Source organism: Homarus americanus, unplaced genomic scaffold, assembly GCF_018991925.1.
Source record: "Homarus americanus isolate GMGI-L3 unplaced genomic scaffold, GMGI_Hamer_2.0 scaffold4060, whole genome shotgun sequence".
In the NCBI taxonomy this organism is placed as follows: domain Eukaryota; kingdom Metazoa; phylum Arthropoda; class Malacostraca; order Decapoda; family Nephropidae; genus Homarus; species Homarus americanus.
Window position 1 is genome coordinate 10,984,169 of NW_024746161.1, and position 17,868 is coordinate 11,002,036.

General features: G+C 47.2%; 1 protein-coding gene across 8 annotated transcripts in view; it reads left to right on the top strand.

The window, feature by feature from the left end:
* Positions 1–17,868, top strand: part of LOC121879029 (CTD small phosphatase-like protein 2-A) — a 53,071-nt gene that overhangs the window by 24,648 nt on the left and 10,555 nt on the right. Inside the window, exon 1 of one of the 8 annotated variants that reach the window (XM_042385506.1) lies at positions 13,645–13,744. The exons of 4 other annotated variants lie outside the window; for them this stretch is intronic. The gene's annotated coding sequence lies outside the window, so the exon portion shown is untranslated. Of the gene's footprint in view, positions 1–13,644; positions 13,745–14,090; positions 14,218–14,272; positions 14,341–14,407; positions 14,894–17,868 lie in introns of those variants that run through there. 3 more of the 8 variants (XM_042385511.1, XM_042385510.1, XM_042385509.1) reach the window with 3 other exon arrangements.

A 17,868-nucleotide genomic window follows, 5' to 3' on the forward strand; every position in this document is an offset into this window, starting at 1 on the left:
TTGTTGTGAGGGAGAAGTGAGGGTCTTTATTGTTGGTGAGGGTCTTATTGTTGTGAGGGAGAAGTGAGGGTCTTTATTGTTGTGAGGGAGGAAGTGAGGGTCTTATTGTTGTGAGGAGAAGTGGAGGGTCTTTATTGTTGTGAGGGTCTTTATTGTTGTGAGGGTCTTTATTGTTGTGAGGGAGAAGGAGGGTCTTTATTGTTGTGAGGGAAGTGAGGGTCTTTATTGTTGTGAGGGAGAAGTGAGGGTCTTATTGTTGTGAGGGGGAAGGAGGGGTCTTTATTGTGAGGAGAAGTGAGGGTCTTATTGTTGTGAGGGAGAAGTGAGGGTCTTTATTGTTGTGAGGGAGAAGTGAGAGGTCTTTATTGTGGGAGGAGAAGTGAGGGTCTTTATTGTTGTGAGGGAGAAGTGAGGGTCTTTATTGTTGTGAGGGAGAGTGAGGGTCTTTATTGTTGTGAGGAGAAGTGAGGGTCTTTATTGTTGTGAGGGAATGAGGGTCTTTATTGTTGTGAGGAGAAGTAGAGGGTCTTTATTGTTGTGAGGAGAAGTGAGGGTCTTTATTGTGAGGAGAAGTGAGGGGTCTTTATTGTTGTGAGGGAGAAGGAGGGGTCTTTATTGTTGTGAGGAGAGGAGGGTCTTTATTGTTGTGAGGGAGAAGTGAGGGGTCTTTATTGTTGTGAGGGGAGAAGTGAGGGTCTTTATTGTTGTGAGGGAGAAGTGAGGGTCTTTATTGTTGTGAGGAGAAGTGAGGGTCTTTATTGTTGTGAGGGAGAAGTGAGGGTCTTTATTGTTGTGAGGAGGTGAGGTCTTTATTGTTGTGAGGAGAAGTGAGGGTCTTTATTGTTGTGAGGGAGAAGTGAGGGTCTTTATGTTGTGAGGAGAAGGAGGGTCTTTATTGTGAGGGAGAAGAGGGGTCTATTGTTGTGAGGAGAAGTGAGGGTCTTTATTGTTGTGAGGGAGAGTGAGGGTCTTTATTGTTGTGAGGAGAAGGAGTCTTTATTGTTGTGAGGGAGAAGTGAGGGTCTTTATTGTGAGGGAGAAGTGAGGTCTATTGTGAGGGAAGTGAGTCTTTAGTTGTGTGAGAGAAGTGAGGGTCTTATTGTTGTGAGGAGAAGTGAGGGTCTTTATTGTTGTGAGGGAGAAGGAGGGTCTTTATTGTTGTGAGGGAGATGAGGGGTCTTATTGTTGTGAGGGAGAAGTGAGGGTCTTTATTGTTGTGAGGGAGAAGTGAGAGGTCTTTATTGTTGTGAGGGAGAAGTAGAGAGATGTGTGAGGATAGAGTGGATGGAAGAGATCCTATAATATAACAAACAGGGAGAAGTAAGAGGATTGTGTAGCAAGGAGAGAGGGACATTATGGTTTTGGAAGGAAGGGCTGCGAATTAACGAAAGAGGGAGAGAGAAAGACAGAGAGGGAGAGAGAGAGGTAGCTAGCAGACAGGTGAGGGCCAGTGAAGGTGGGTGGCAGTGTTAAAGGTCAGGGTTCGTGCAGCCAGTGAGAGGAGAGAGAGAGAGAGAGGGGGGAGAAAGTGAGAGAGGACACTCGGAGGGAAGAGAGAAAGAGAGAGACGTGGAGACAACAGTGAGAGGGTTAAGAGAGAGAAAGGGAGAGGGACAATGAGAGAGATCAATGATATGCTGGAGTGTCCGGCCTCAACACCTGGACAGCCGCCCCTCCCACCACTCACTCTCCCTCCACTCCTCTCCCTCCTCCCCTCCCTCCTCTCTCACCTCCTCTCCCTCACTCTCCCTCTCCCTCCCTCCTCTCCCTCCCCTCCTCCCTCCTCTCCCTCCCCTCCTCTCCCTCACTCCTCCTCTCCCTCACACTCACTCTCCCCTCACCTCCTCTCCCTCCACCTCCTCTCCCTCACACTCACTCTCCTCCACACACTCACTCTCCCTCCACCTCCTCTCCCTCCCACACACCTCCTCTCCCTCACACACACTCACTCTCCTCCCCTCACTCTCCCTCACACACACCTCCTCTCCCCTCCTCTCCCTCCACACTCCTCCCTCTCCCTCCCACACACTCACTTTCATCATCTGTTTCATATGTAATTGTACTCTACTCCACATCTTATTCTCCCTCCTCACATTCATCATTCCACCACCCCCCTCTCCGTCATTCTTCCCTCAGTGCGTTTTATGCTGCACACACCACTCCTCACTGTCTGTAGCCTCAGCCCCCCCCCCACCACCACCACTTTTTGACAATCTGCTCAGTAATGATTATAAGAGATGGTGAGAGATGGGTGTTTAAGGACTACAGTACAGTACACGTCTTACACATGTAAACTTGTCATTGTTACCTGTAAATGTGAGGGTCCAATAGAGTTCCTCACAAGAAAGGTTGGGTCATTTCTATAATCAGCTATATGGGTTATTTTATAGGTGTCTCCAAAAAATATGTATTTATACATTGCTTTACAAACTTCCATGTGCTCCCTTTGTTGACGTGTAGGGTTCTTCCATGGGAGCCTCACACGTCAACAAGTGAGGACAATGTAGTTGTTGTAATGCTGTCAGTCACGCGATCACCACGACAGTCTGTGAGGCAGTGTGTACAGTATACATCATTTAAGACACTGTAATAAAGAGGACGCTCACACCCACGCCCATGATAACCTTAGAGCCGGGTGGACCAACAAGGAGGCTGGTAGAGTACCTCGAGGTGTGCACATTATAGGTCGCCACCAGGATGTGAGTGCTGTATATAACCTGTTATTGTACACATAATTTTTTTTGTATAAACTTTTTTTTACATACAGGAGTCGGTAGAAATTAATGCTTGTATACCTATCATGTCTGTCTGTTTATATTGTCGTAATTTAATGGGCATCTTCTCTAAAACTGCATACTCGGAGGGCTGAAATTTTGCACAGATTGTTCCTCTGGGCATCAAGTAACACCCTGAGAGAAATAACACCAGTAGAAGTTACTAATAATGAGTGAATGACCTTTAGAATATTCAATGAGTCTGCTGGGTGAAAATATGCCATTGACAGCTTAAGGGAAAAGTAAGTTTATTGTAGTTCGTTGTTGCAATTTGGACTCACGTACTCAGTGGTTTGGGGGCATAAATAGTTGAGGGGGGTCTTATCCTTAGTTGTCGTTTTGGTCTTAAAATTGGCTGTATCAGGTGTAAAGTGTGAGCTATTTTGGCACGCGTCCAATAATACATGGCGTGCCTGTGTGGGGGACCTCAGCGTAACGGGAGAGCCTGGAGCATGTGGTGCCTTACGTGTTAGGTGTAATTATGTGTGTATAGTTATTGCAGACCTGAGTGTGTTGTTTGGAGTGCGTGTTGAAGGTGTGTGTGTGTGTGTGTGTGTTGAGGATGTGTGTGTGCGTGTTGAGGATGTGTGTGTGCGCGTGTTGGGGTGTGTGTGTGTGAAAAGATTTGAGACGAAAATTCTTTGTGAGGCAGGAGGTGTGATAGAGAAATATGAGGTGAGGTAGGTGGACCCATGGGTGTGAGACAGGAGGAATGAGGTGAGGTGTGAGACAGGAGGAGTGAGGTGTGAGACAGGAGTGAGGTGTGAGCAGGAGGTGTGGTGTGAGACAGGAGGTGTGTGGAACAGGAGGTGGTGTGAGACAGGAGTGAGGTGTGGGTTCGAGGTACGAAGCAGGTGTGAGGAGAGAGGGTAAGGTGTGTACAAGCACCAGCACCAGGTGGGGACTCCCCAATTATTGATCCACTCTTGTCCCGCCACCTGGCCTCTTCCACACCACCACCACCCACCTAAACAACACCTCCTCCACCACCCACCTAAACAACACCTCACCACCACCCACCTAAACAACACCTCCACCACCACCCACCTAAACAACACCCTCCTCCACCACCCACCTAAACAACACCCTCCACCACCCCACCTAAACAACACCCTCCACCACCACCCACCTAAACACCCCTCCTCCACCCCACCTAAACAACACCCTCCTCCACCACCCACCTAAACAACACCCTCCTCCACCACCCCACCCACCTAAACACCCTCCTCCACCACCCACCTAAACAACACCCTCCTCCACCACCCACCTAAACAACACCCCCACCCCACCCCTAAACAACACCCTCCTCCACCACCCACCTAAACAACCCTCCTCCACCACCCACCTAAACAACACCTCCCACCACCACCCACCTAAACAACACCCTCCTCCACCACCCACCTAAACAACACCCTCCACCACCACCCACCTAAACAACACCCTCCTCCACCACCCACCTAAACAACACCCTCCTCCACCACCCACCTAAACAACACCTCCTCCACCCACCTAAACAACACCCCTCCACCACCCCACCTAAACAACACCTCCTCCACCACCCACCCCTAAACAACACCCTCCTCCACCACCCACCTAACAACACCCTCCTCCACCACCCACCTAAACAACACCCTCCACCACACCCCACCTAAACAACACCCTCCACCACCACCACCTAAACAACACCTCCACCACCACCCACCTAAACAACACCCTCCACCACCACCCACAACAACACCCTCCACCACCCACCTAAACAACACCCTCCACCACCACCACACCTAAACAACACCTCCTCCCACCACCCACCTAAACAACACCCTCCTCCACCACCCACCTAAACAACACCCCACCCAAACAACACCTCCCCCCCACCACCCACCTAAACAACACCCTCCTCCACCACCCACCTAAACAACACCCTCCCACCACCCCCCACCTAAACAACACCCTCCTCCACCACCCACCTAAACAACACCCTCCACCACCACCCACCTAAACAACACCCTCTCCACCACCCCACTAAACAACACCCTCCACCACCACCCACCTAACACCAAACACACCCTCCACCACCCCCTAAACACCCTCCTCCACCACCCACCTAAACAACACCCTCCTCCACCACCCACCTAAACAACACCCTCCTCCACCACCCACCTAAACAACACCCTCCACCACCACCCACCTAAACAACACCCTCCACCACCACCCACCCCTAAACAATACCTCCTCCACCACCCACCTAAACAACACCCTCCTCCACCACCACCCACCTAACAACACCCTCCACCACCACCCACTAAACAACACCCTCCTCCACCACCCACCTAAACAACACCCTCCTCCACCACCCACCTAAACAACACCCTCCCACCACCACCCACCTAAACAACACCCTCCTCCACCACCCACCTAAACAACCCCTCCTCCACAACCCACCTAAACAACACCCTCCTCCACCACCCACCTAAACAACACCCTCCACCACCACCCACCTAAACAACACCCTCCTCCACCACCCACCTAAACAACACCCCCTCACCACCACCCACCTAAACAACACCCTCCTCCACCACCCACCTAAACAACACCCTCCACCACCACCCACCTAAACAACACCCTCCTCCCCACCCACCTAAACAACACCCTCCTCCACCACCCACCTAAACAACACCCTCCTCCACCACCCCCAAACCCTCCTCCACCACCCACCTAAACAACACCCTCCACCACCACCCACCTAAACAACACCCTCCACCACCACCCACCTAAACAACACCCTCCACCACCACCCACCTAAACAACACCCTCCTCCACCACCCACCTAAACAACCCTCCTCCACCACCCACCTAAACAACACCCTCCACCACCACCCACCTAAACAACACCCTCCACCACCACCCATCTAACATATTTAGTGAAGTAAGATAACGGGTGATGTGAGAAAATGGAGTTTGGGAGTGAAGGAAAGGGGTGGAAGGGAGGGTGAAGAGGGAGGTGAGTGAAGGGTAAGGGGGGTGAAGGGTAAGGGGGGAGAATGAAGGGTAAGGGGAGAGAATGGAGTTAGGAGGAAGGGTAAGAGAGAGAGAGAGGATTGAATGGTGGGAGGGAGACGGCTAAAAAAGTTCCCGCCAGATAAGACCATTGGCGCGTTTTTTGTATTGTTACGATAGTGACGTCAGGAATGACGTCACAAATGGGGCGGGGAATGATTTAGGGCACCAAGGCCACACCACGGCTATACTCGTCACACCGCAACCACACTCCAGCCTCACTCCAACCACACCACAGCTACAATCTACACCAGTGTGTGTGTCTGCTATCGGCTGGTGGGTGATAAGCTTTGTTGTGTGTGAGGTGAAGTCCCTGATCACTTGCAGATACGGACGACCCTCCCCCCTTCTTATTTAATCATGTAATACAACACACTGACGCTACCTGGGGGTTAGGTTAGATGTCGTTCGGTCAGATTTTATTTGGTTTGGTTATATTAAGTTAGCACTCGGGTGTTTAATGATCAGATAGGGAGCCTTTTATCACGTGATCCTAAATTGTTCTATGAAAATAGTTTGGATTGACACACCGAGTTGAGTTATTTGTATGACCAAGAGAATGAATATTAACATTGATATATTTTAATAATCTACTGAAAAACTTAATTTAACCAAGATTATTATTATGGTTGTTGTTGTTGATGAACCAATACTGAATGTTGTTGAGAGAAGTGCATCATGATTGACCAATATTTACTACTTGGCAACTGAGCCTCGTCCACAGGGGTCCGGGTGAGAGGACCGACTTGTTCCTCTTAATTAGACTCGACTGAAAATCCCCGCAGATTTTCCCACAGGACCTTAATAGTTTTAATCTGGCCGCTGGTATTGACCGAGGGTGATAAATGGGGGTTAAGAGAGAGAGAGAGAGACCAATTTTGAACTCTGAACTGCCCTTTAAACACATACAAAGAATGAGCTCGAGTTCATTGTTATCATGACGGGGCCAAACACACACACACACACACACACAGACACAGACACACTATTCAATTAAATAAAAACATGGCAAAATTAATAAATAAATGAATAAATAAAAAGTCGAGCCTAGAAATGGAGCTTTTAACCCATGAGCTGTCCCTTTAATTGAGGCCGGATGGTTGGGCTCACCGACACAAAATGTACACTGCCGTCGCTGGTAATGAAGGACAGTCATATTGGGAATTTATTATATTACCAAATTTTATTCATTCGACGTAGTACAAAAAAATAATATGCCTTGATAGAACACTTTATTATTATTATTATTATTATTATTATTATTATTATTATTATTATTTTTAAGTTAAATATGAATCTTGTTGAGTAATAGGAATTGTGTGTTGTCCGGTGTGGGGACAATTTGACTTGACCTTGATTCAGTTGTCAGGGTCACAGCTGTGGGACATCACCATGTACACTACAGCCATGGCACCTGTGGGAGTATACAGTGACAACCCCGAGTCTGGCTGCACTATATGTAAACAACCCGACTCTCACACCCTCTCCCACTCACTTGCCCTATGACCTCCTACAAGTTCCCAGTCGTCACCAACGCCTCGTCCCTCCTCCTAGAGACAGGCCTGGCACTTAACATTATTAGGGACCTGCCACGCTTTGCCATAAACAGATGAAATGTATCGGGAAGAGAGAGAGAGAGAGAGAGAGAGAGAGAGAGAGAGAGAGAGATGCGTAGATAATTAAATAGACATGATTAATTAAGAGATATACCAGAGAACACCACAGTTAATTAGAATATACCAGTATGACATTCTAATGGTGTGGTTGGTGAATGGGTCTGTTTACATTCAAGGATTTTCTCTATTGTCTTATAAAAATACTCAGATTTTCAAGGGAGGGTAAAATATATAATCCGATTTTCAGGGGGGTAAAAGGGCAAAGATTTCAAGGGGGTTACTCAAATCGTTTACTGATGCCACCTAATTGATTTACCGATTTTTTTAAATGGACGAACACAGATGTCATTGAAGTCTGACATTAGCTAACTGTATGTCGGGAACACAAGCTGTGATTCTTGACTGGCACCTGACATTCAACTTAATCGTATATTATCCACCGCCAAATCCAGCCCCACTGGTTAGTTGACACCACCCACACGGACATAACCCACACGAGGACACCACTTGGACACCCCACGGGGACTACCACGACTCCTACAGCCTCACTGCACCTGTGCAGCTGACTAAGCAGCATTTATGACATAATACTTTGGGAGGACACATCACCACCGACACCTGGGAGGACACATCACCACCGACACCTGGGAGGACACATCACCACCGACACCCGCGAAAGCAGTCGACCGACCAGTGGCACATGGTACGGCCTATGACGTCAGAGGGCCACACAAGGCACATACAACAGGTCTTTGTTCCCTCTGAGGATGCGTCGGGCGAGAGGCTGTGTGCATTGTTATTTTGGAGGGAATTTGGATGTTCTGCATTTTGGCGGGAATTCCGGCATGTCACTACACTGCCAGAGAGAAACTTATATTCTAGCCTTAGTCTCAGTGATACCATCCTGAGGTCTACTGATAGTGTCGCGTGCTTCCTAGTCTGTTTTATTAGACATGCATCATCATGGCAGACAATGGGTCATCTGGTGGCTGCTTACAACTGTCTGTTTCGTATTTATTATCTGCATCTTTCCTAACTACAATATTTTGTGTTCTGTCTGACATTTTAAAATTATATTCAAGTGTCAGTGTTAAATGGGAGTTGAGTTAGGGGATGAACTGGTGCTCGTTGTGGCCTGTGTGAGAAGGAATCCACCAACAAGGCGTGTGTCTGGCCTTAAGAGACGTGTGGGTGTGAGTTTGGGGGCATGAGGAGCTTGTAGTTAGGATAGGGTATAAATGATGATGAAACTGTGTGGTGGTGACTTAGGCAGGTTTGAAGGCTGTAAGGTACGGCAGATAGTTCAATTTGTAGAATAGATGTCCAGTTATTAAGTCTAACTCCCTCTCTCTAGTTTGTTATCCTTGTGGCCCCTCATAATAACAGTACAGTACGCCCGGACCTCCTGCTGGCGGTAATGATTGAGTCAGTATAGTTGGTCTGTGAGATATTGCAGAGGTGGAAGTGGTTGGTGATGGTGGTGGTAGTGGTGGTTGTAGTTATGGAGTTGATGGTGGTGGTAGTGGTGAAGGAGCTGGTGGTGAGAGGAGACGGACGGATCGATGTTATGACTCAGTGTCACCATCAGCAGAGACTCTCCCCCCCTCCCCAGCTCTCTCATCTGACACCCCTCCCCACCCCCCCCAACCCCTCCCCACCCCAGCACCTCCCCCCAACACCCTCCCCCCCACAACACACCTCCCCCACCCCTTGTCTCTCTCTTCCTTAAAAGTATCGCCTAAGACTATCCCATGGGCTTATAATTCACCAAAAAACACTCACTGAAATATAATCTCCCTCTACCCTCCTCACAAGTTCTACCTCTCCAAACATGAAATCGACAGATAACCCCCTCCACCTACACCCACACACCAAGTTCAACCCCCCTCCAGCGCGGAATTTAACCTCTGCTAAATTTGACCGTCATGACGACAAGCAACACACCAACGCAAAATTGTTGGCGTGAAGAAATAATCACTGATAGACACACATTATTCACCAGCCCTCTGCCATGTTGTCACTTGTTTCAGTTCTTAAGAGTACATATACACTATATATATAACTTCTCCATGACCTTGGATGGCCATTAGGTTAAATAAGGTCAATATGATCTCTTGACAAGTGCCGGAAATAACAGTAACGAACACAGTCAGCTCGTATATGAATGTAGAATCTATTTAAAATGTATAAATACAGATGTGTTGTAGTGCACTAATTACTTATGTTAAATAGGTAATTAACAGTGAGGTTTATAGGGAGGTAATGAGTCGCCGAGATTGATATCAAGTTAATCACCAGAAATAATATCACGCTAATCACCACAGAAACTTGATATCAAACTTATCAACACAGGCATATCAATAACAGTGTGTGTGGGGATAACAAGGGGGGACTGGGGGTGGGGGTGACAATATGACGTGTGGCCCTCGTGACATTCATTACGTATATATAAAGTGGTGATGCACTCTGAGCCAGCTGGGTCTTTGTAAACAAACCATCAGCTGTTCATTATAAACAATTTATCGGGTATTCAAAGTTGCTGGTTGCTTGGGAGGTAATGAAGACATGATGTGTGTTGCTGGTTGCTAAGAGGTGGAGAGAGAGTTGTTGTTGTTGCTGGTACTTTTCCATCAGTGTATATGTGTGTGCGTCACGTCTACCAAACTGGAGAAATTGTGGTAGGTGGTAGATATGTGCTGGTAGAGGTAGGAAGGTGTGGTAGGAGGTAGTAAGATGTGGTAGGGTATGGTACAGGTGGTAAGTTGTGCTGAGATAGGGGTGTGATAGATGTTTAAGAGGTGATAAGAGCCTTGATGGAGCTGATAAGGGATAGTGAGTACTTTGTTGTCGGGTAGTTGACATGAGGTATGGACGAGTTGACATGAGGTGTGGACGAGTTGACATGAGAGAGAGAGAGCGTAATAAGACTGTGCATGTGAGACAATTATTCTACTGGTAAAGGGAGAGAGGGAGGGGTGGGGGGGGAGGGTAGACAAGGGCAGAGGTGTTTTGTAGGAGGGAGGAGAGGGGAGAGGGAGGTCAGACAAGTGGGGTAGGGAGAGAGAAGGGTGGTGTGAAGAGAGATAGGGCAAGTAGAGAGAGAGAAAGATGGGATAATGAAGAAGGAGGGCAGGTAGAGATGAGAAAGGTTGTTGTTGAAAGAGAAGAGACAACAGGGAGAGAAGAGAGATGGGATTGTGAGGTGGGAGGTAGAGGTAGCAGCTGTGGTGGCCTTGTGTGGTGACCTTGGGAGTGTGTGGTACAGTAGATCCGCTCACCTGTCCGTTATTAGCTTCAACCTTTGTTACGTAGGGGGGCAGAGCTGAGTGTCGATAGTGTTGCCTTATGTGGTGGCTGGCTGCTGGGGCCGTGTGTGTGCGCTTTCTCGGGGGGGGGGGGTCAACTTTCTCAAGGGACTTAGAGTGGATTTGTTCTCCAATAAAAAGCTGACCTGGGTATTTGTGTACATTCTAGAATATTAAATACGTCACAGCGAGTATCGTCAACCAGGGACCGAGTATCGTCAACCAGGGACCGAGTATCGTCAACCAGGGACCGAGTATCGTCAACCAGGGACCGAGTATCGTCAACCAGGGGCCGGGTAGCGTCAACCAGGGGCCGGGTAGCGTCAACCGGTGTCCAAATATCGTAAATGGGTGGGGGTGAATTTCTAAAGGACGTGTGTGTGTGTGTGTGAGCGCGCGCGTCGCATTTGGGTTTTCCCTGCATGTACAGTCAGGGTTGTAGTTGGACTCCATTTTGGCCGCCATCTTTGTATATTTGGGTACGTGAACGTGTTGTATACCTGTCTCACATCTTTAGTTTAGGGAGTCATTGTTTCAGAGAGATTCCTTGATACAGCGTTTCTTTAGACTGGTTATAATGTTTTTGACAACCCAACACTGACCAAATCTTAAGGTTAGGTTAGACTAGTTTTGGTTGGGTTAGGTTAGGTTAGACTAGTTTTGGTTAGGTTAGGTTAGGTTAGGTTGGGTTGGGTTAGGTTAGGTTTAGTGGGCGGTTTCTATGGTTGCTGCTCGCTGTTACATGCACGTCTTTGTTGTGTTTGTTGTCACTTACCGCTGTTGGGGGAAGACCATATCCGTATTATCATTATTATTATGTGTTGTTATTATTATTAGTAGTAGTAGTAGTAGTAGTGTTTTATCTTGAATATTAGTCACTATGATCAATGATATGACTGCAGTTGTGGCTACGGACAGAATAAAGTGTGACATTGAAGGTGTAACAGTGAGGGAGGTGAAGGCTGAGTTGGGCCGCCGCCTCTGGTAAGGTCATGTACCCTCCCCGCTAGGCCACGGTCACGCTTCAGGCCTTCCTGGAGAGACAAGAGTAAAGAATTAAAGTGTGTGTGTGTGTGTGTGTGTGTGTGTGTGTGTGTGTGTGATGGTACAGGTGGATGATGATGACTTGGACACATCCTCATCCTCCTACAACCGTCGCCATAACAACGCCTCCTCGTCTATGCTGTTCCCTCTGATTGTGTGAGCTATTGTAGGTAACACTTATGGTGCTCTCTCTCTCTCTCTCTCTCTCTCTCTCTCTCTCTCTCTCTCTCTCTCTCTCTCTCTCTCCTCTCTCTCTCTCTTCTAAATTCCCGAGAGAGAGAGAAAGAAGAAAGAAAGAAAGACTAATGAGAAGGAAGGAGGCAGGGAGGGAGGGAAGGTGGAGATCGTTGCATAGGGAAAGGGCGGTGATCAACAGAAGTATACCACGCGGCTAGGCAGGCAGGCAGAGATGGGAAGTAGGCAGACAGACAGTGATGGAGGCAGGCAGCAGAGATGGGGAAGTAGGCAGACAGACGGTGATGAGAGGAAGCAGGCAGACAGATGGGAAGTGGGCGACGAACGGTGATGGAGAGCAAGTAGGCAGACAGACAGTGATGGAGGGAAGCAGGCAGACAGATGGGGGGAAGTAGGCAGACAGACAGTGATGGAGGGAAGCAGGCAGGAAGGGAAGGATGAGAGGCAGCAGATGGTGGTGACTATCTCCAGGTGGTGCCCGGGACGTGGGCAGACCACCTGTGTCAATGGTCGGGCCTTCCAGTGATTTAGGATGTGTGTGGGTGGTGAAGGAAGTGTGTGTATAGGACGTGTGACATTCTACCTTCAGTCACTCATTACTCATTCCACCAAGTCATTCTTCAATCTAATACGTATATACGGCCACACATGGTCCTATGTAACCCAAGTATGCTGGGCTGGGTCAAGGTTTCAGAGCGCCTGACTCGTATGTTAACATGTTCCCCGGGTGTTGTGAGAAGTATTGGTGTTGACACTGTGAGAAGTCGGTCATTTTTGATACTTTTTTATTATTTTATATTTTGTGTGATAGTGTGAATGTATTCGTGTATGTAGGTACAGGTATGTGTGTGTTAGTGGTGTGTTGGTGTTATGTAGGTGTGTGTTTATGAGTAGGTGTGTGTGTTGGTGGAATGTAGGTGTGTGTGTTGTGTTGTGTAGGTATGTTACTATGTAGGTTGGTGGTGTGTGTGTGTGGGGGGGGGGTGGCACTGTCGAGGAGCCTTGCATTTGTTAGGAAGCTGTCAAGGAGTCTTGACACCTTTACCAACTGTTAACCTCTTCTTTGTCCCATAAAAGCCTTTACACTTCACTCACAATTGTACCACCACCATCACCACCTCCAACCACAGTCACTACCACCTCCAACCAGAGCCACTACCACCCACCACCACTTCCGACCACCCTTCCCCACTCTGCACCGCCCAGAGGACACGTGTGGGTGGTGGAGGTAAATTGGGCGAGTGTTGTGGTAGCGACCTTCCTCACCCTGTAACACACCAGTCCAATGTGGCGTGCATGCTCCCCCCCCCTCACGTGCTGCAAGGAGGGAGTGTGGGTCCGGGGGAGGGAAGGAAGGAGGAGAGTTAATTGGATAGGAAGGTTGGTCGTTTGGGATGGAAAGGATTTCGGGGGGTGTGTGAGTGTATAGTGAGGGAAGGATGAGAGTGGAAGAAGTGTGAGCCGAGGAAAGGAAGAGGAAGAGGATAGAAAAGAGTGTGGGGAGGAAAGGTGGGAGGGTGCGGAGTGTAGAAGGGGGAGGGAGGGTGTGTGGGGAGATAGAAGAAAGGGATTGTGGAGTCCGGGGAGGGAGGGAGTATGGGGTTCGGGGAGGGAAGAGGGAGGGTTGTGGAGACAGCAGCAGGAGGAGGAGGGCCGAGGGAGGCAGCAGACCAGCAGTAGTGTGGTGGCGAACGGGTGAGGGACGGTGTGTTGCCAGGCCAGACCTCGCTCTCCTCCCTGCCCTCCACCTAGTGTAGGTGTAACACTTGGTTTACATCATCTCCTCGTGTTGTGTTTGTGTAGTTCTTGGTGTTGGCGCGGCTCTCAACACCTGTGATTCTGTCAGTAGTGTGGGACGTACACACCTGTCGTCGGGAGCGCCACACTGCCCTACACACCTGGTGCGCACCGCCTACAGTAGAGCGTGGTCCGTGAGGCCTTCCGTCAGGATAACCTGCTAGGGAAGCCAATAGGAGGATAACCTCTTGTGAGTGTAAGGAGGTGGCCGCGTGCCAGCGTTCAGTGCCGGTTATGCAAGTGTTGGTGAGGCTTGGGGTCGTACCCGCCCCACGCACACACACTCAAACACATTCCTCAACATGCACTCATACATAAGAACACAGATTCACACACACACACACACACACCATGCCAGTGGGTATAGCAAGTGTCGCAACACCTCGCCCGCGCGACTGGTGTATGACGAGACAGGACAATACCCTTAGAGTGAGTGAGTGAGGGTAGTGATGAGGTGTTTGTTGTGGTGGTGCCGTGGGCTGCTCCTAGTGTGTGCGTAGGTGGGCGGAGGACACATACACGCTCCCTCGCAGCCGCGCAGTGAGTCACTCAGTGAGTCAATTAGACATTCAGTGAATCAATCAGGCCCTCGGTGCTAACTCTGTACAGTAGTATAGTTTTGGTCCACATATGGTATACTGTACGTTAGTTTGGGTGACTCGTATAGTGCGGTGTGGCCATCTTACAGTAAACACGACGCTGCAGCAAAGTGCACTTGTCTGACTCAAACTATAGTGGCAAGCGATATCATAATAGTGACGACAGTTTTAGATGTTAAGACGGTGATCAATATTATTGTAATCCACAACGTGTATATGAACTGGGGTGACATGTACAACATTTGTAGAAAAACACTCCTGCTTTCGGGTTCCGTAGTCCAGTTTACTTTCTGCCAGTAAACTAAGTGATACGAGAAGATGAGGAAGTGAAAGAGGGAGGCAGTGGACAGAGAGGAGTGATTTAAAAGTGTTGACGGTGAAGCGGAAGGTTGAGTGAGTACAGATGTGTGGTGGTGTGACGCCCGACCTTGGCCAACCTCTCACCACACAGCACACCCGCAACACTTTACCTCATGGATTGTGCCCGCGTTTTACCACAAGCTACTGTGCGTTAATATTTTGTTTCAGTGTGCTGTATATTAATCATTCAACACATATTGGAACAATGGTTTTGTGGTATGCTGACAGTTTCTCACACCACACTTTCTGTTGTGTGAGCTTATTGTCTGGTTAAAAAAAAAAGTCTACAGGCCAGGGAGTTCACTGCATGATAATTCTCTTCATTGTGTATATCAAGTTTATATTACACATTCTTTGGGTCGGGTCAATCAACTAAGTCTTTTAAACCTGATTCACTTTACTTTTTTATTTCTTATTTTTAATTTTATCGTGTTTATGTTTTATGTTTATACTGTCACTAAAGTTTGTAAATACACCAGGAAGTGTTGATGACACTGGAACTTATCCAGGAAAAAATAAAACAGCTATCATATGACCGCTGCGCCAGGTGGTGAGCCTGTGGCAGGTAGGTGGTGTGGTGCTAATGGTTGGGTGTACAAGTGGTGAAATGAGGGCTGGAGGATGGATTTGGTGTATATGGTGTTCTGGTGCAGCCTATGAGAAAATGTCGAGTTAAAGTGGGTGGTAGAATGTGTACCCAAGGTATTAGTTGGCGGGTTGTTGGTAGAAATAGATGGCATTTTGAAGGTGTTACCTGAGTGACTATTGTGTACGAACAAGAAGAATCCCAGAGAGGTGGAGGAGTGGCATAGTTGTCACGTCTGTATGTGGCAGCAGACAACAGCTGGCAGGGAAGAGGGCTGGGTAAACTCGCTCTGTGCCAACCTTCAACACGTGCTTACTGACGCCGCTACCACCACCCACCATATTGTGGCGGCACCCTCTTAACATTTATCAGTCACTACGGCGCCGCCCTCCATGCTAAACATGTTCCGCTTTACTTGGGTTATTATATTATCCTTGAGAGCTCAGTGGTTCATATTTAGCTCGAGTAAAGTTACACCACCAGTGCCGGGTAATGTGGTGAGTGAGGGCCAAAATCTTCATTTTAACAGTAATCAATGGCACCAGTCACCTGGAATTATTTAATATCAGGTGTCTTGGCCAGGGTATTGGGCTCAGTTGACGTCAGTTGAAAAAAAAAATCATTAATTAATAATTATTTGTACAACTGTTTCCTTTTAAATTTGTAAGGGTAACGCAGAACGGTAGATGGTCACTGCTTACGATATTATGTTGGTTGAAATTCTACTCCATATTGGTCAGTGTATTTTGGTATTCCGTCCAAGAGTCTTGGTTCCCGGCATGTCGTACGATGAATAATTCCTTGTAACAGCTAGTTAACATAAGCCACACAAAAAAGTAAAATCCACACCTGAGACTCTTAACGATAATTTTAACAGGTTTATGTGGCAGCAAATGAATGTAAATAGTTAAGGTTAGTCACGATGTATGGTAATTTTGTGATATGTATATTACTTTTATGTATTTTGTATTGGGTTTTATCTTCAGTATGCCAGTTAGGTGCGGTCTTTATCTCTTTAGCTACAGTGCCAGGGATATTTATCGCACGAATGTCCGAGAATAATGATCGTGACAGTATTTATCTTAAATTGGCGGGAAACCTGATTGTTGGCGGCGTGGTGGTGATCGGCCTCCTTCACCACGAGGCCAGGCTGCGAGTACGGACTGAATGTGTGTGTGTGTGTGTGTGTGTGTGTGTGTGTGTGTGTGTGTGTGTGTGTGGAATCTGAGTTTCGTAGGTGAAAAAGAAATGTTTAAATTATAAATAAGTAATGTTTCAAACAGTTTGTGGTTGATAAAGTATTCCCTTATTTGTGCTTCTCTGGAATTGATCTTGTTTACTTACACACAGACGCACGCGCTCCTTGCCCAGGTGTGTGAAACAGGCGACATTCACGATGTGGGATATATTTGGGTTCACCGTTTTTGTAAAGGATACAGTTTTCATTAATCAGCTAGAGCAATTCTTTGTAGTGTTTCATTGTGTTTCTGAAACTCTAGTGGATTTTGTCTGACTGTGCTGTCGTAGAGTGTTAGGTATCTGGAAAAATTTTAACTTGGTATAAAAGTTTCCGGAACTATCATCTTACAGTTAACGTTTGTCACACGGATGTTTTCGAGACCTACGTTTTCGGAACTTACTGTAAGTCGCACGGTGTTACTTAAAATGGTTTAAATACATGGGGCCGACAACTGTAGAACGGTGAAAAGCTTTTCAAGAACACATACAAATTGGTCAACGTTTTCAGAATCTGTGATTGAAGGGGTGACATTTTTCAAACGAATTAAGTTGGGCCAACGTTTCTGGAACAAGTGTAGGTGGGGCAGGTGGCCGATGGCGGGAATTTAAAGCTGAACCCACCGGGCAGAAAGTGGTTGCTATGGTGATTGTCATGGCGCGATGCGCAGTTGTTTACAGCGCCAACTCGTCCGAAAACACGCCGCTATATTTATTTATTTATTTATTTTATTTCGTTGTTACATATTTTTTATTTTACTTGTAAAATTTCTCATGCTGATTTCTTCGCAAATATTTAATTACATACACACACACACACGCGCGCGTATAGTAACAACACCAGCGGGAACAACCTTATGCATGATGCACTACTAACCTGTGTGCTCCAATACTGATAAACACAGTATGCAGCATAATAATGTAATTATTATGCAATGTAACACAGCTCAATATTCACACTTAACATAAACATGCACATTTCACAATTCATGCACATTATTGTAGAAAATTTGTACCAGCACTTGTAAAAAATACCAGTTTTATGAAAGGATAGTGAAAAGGAAAAACATTACCTCATATAGTCATTAATACAATTGTTATAAATTCCCAGTAAGGTTTTCATGGTTTCAGATCACCGATAACTTTTATCTTATCCACTGGATTTTTTTATTTTTTATTTTTATTTTTTTTTTACTTATAACTAATGGCGTAAGCATAAAATCACTTGAATCATGATATATCATGTTCAGTACACAGCTTCCTGTACAGAACATGTAAATAAGATGCTCAATACAGTGC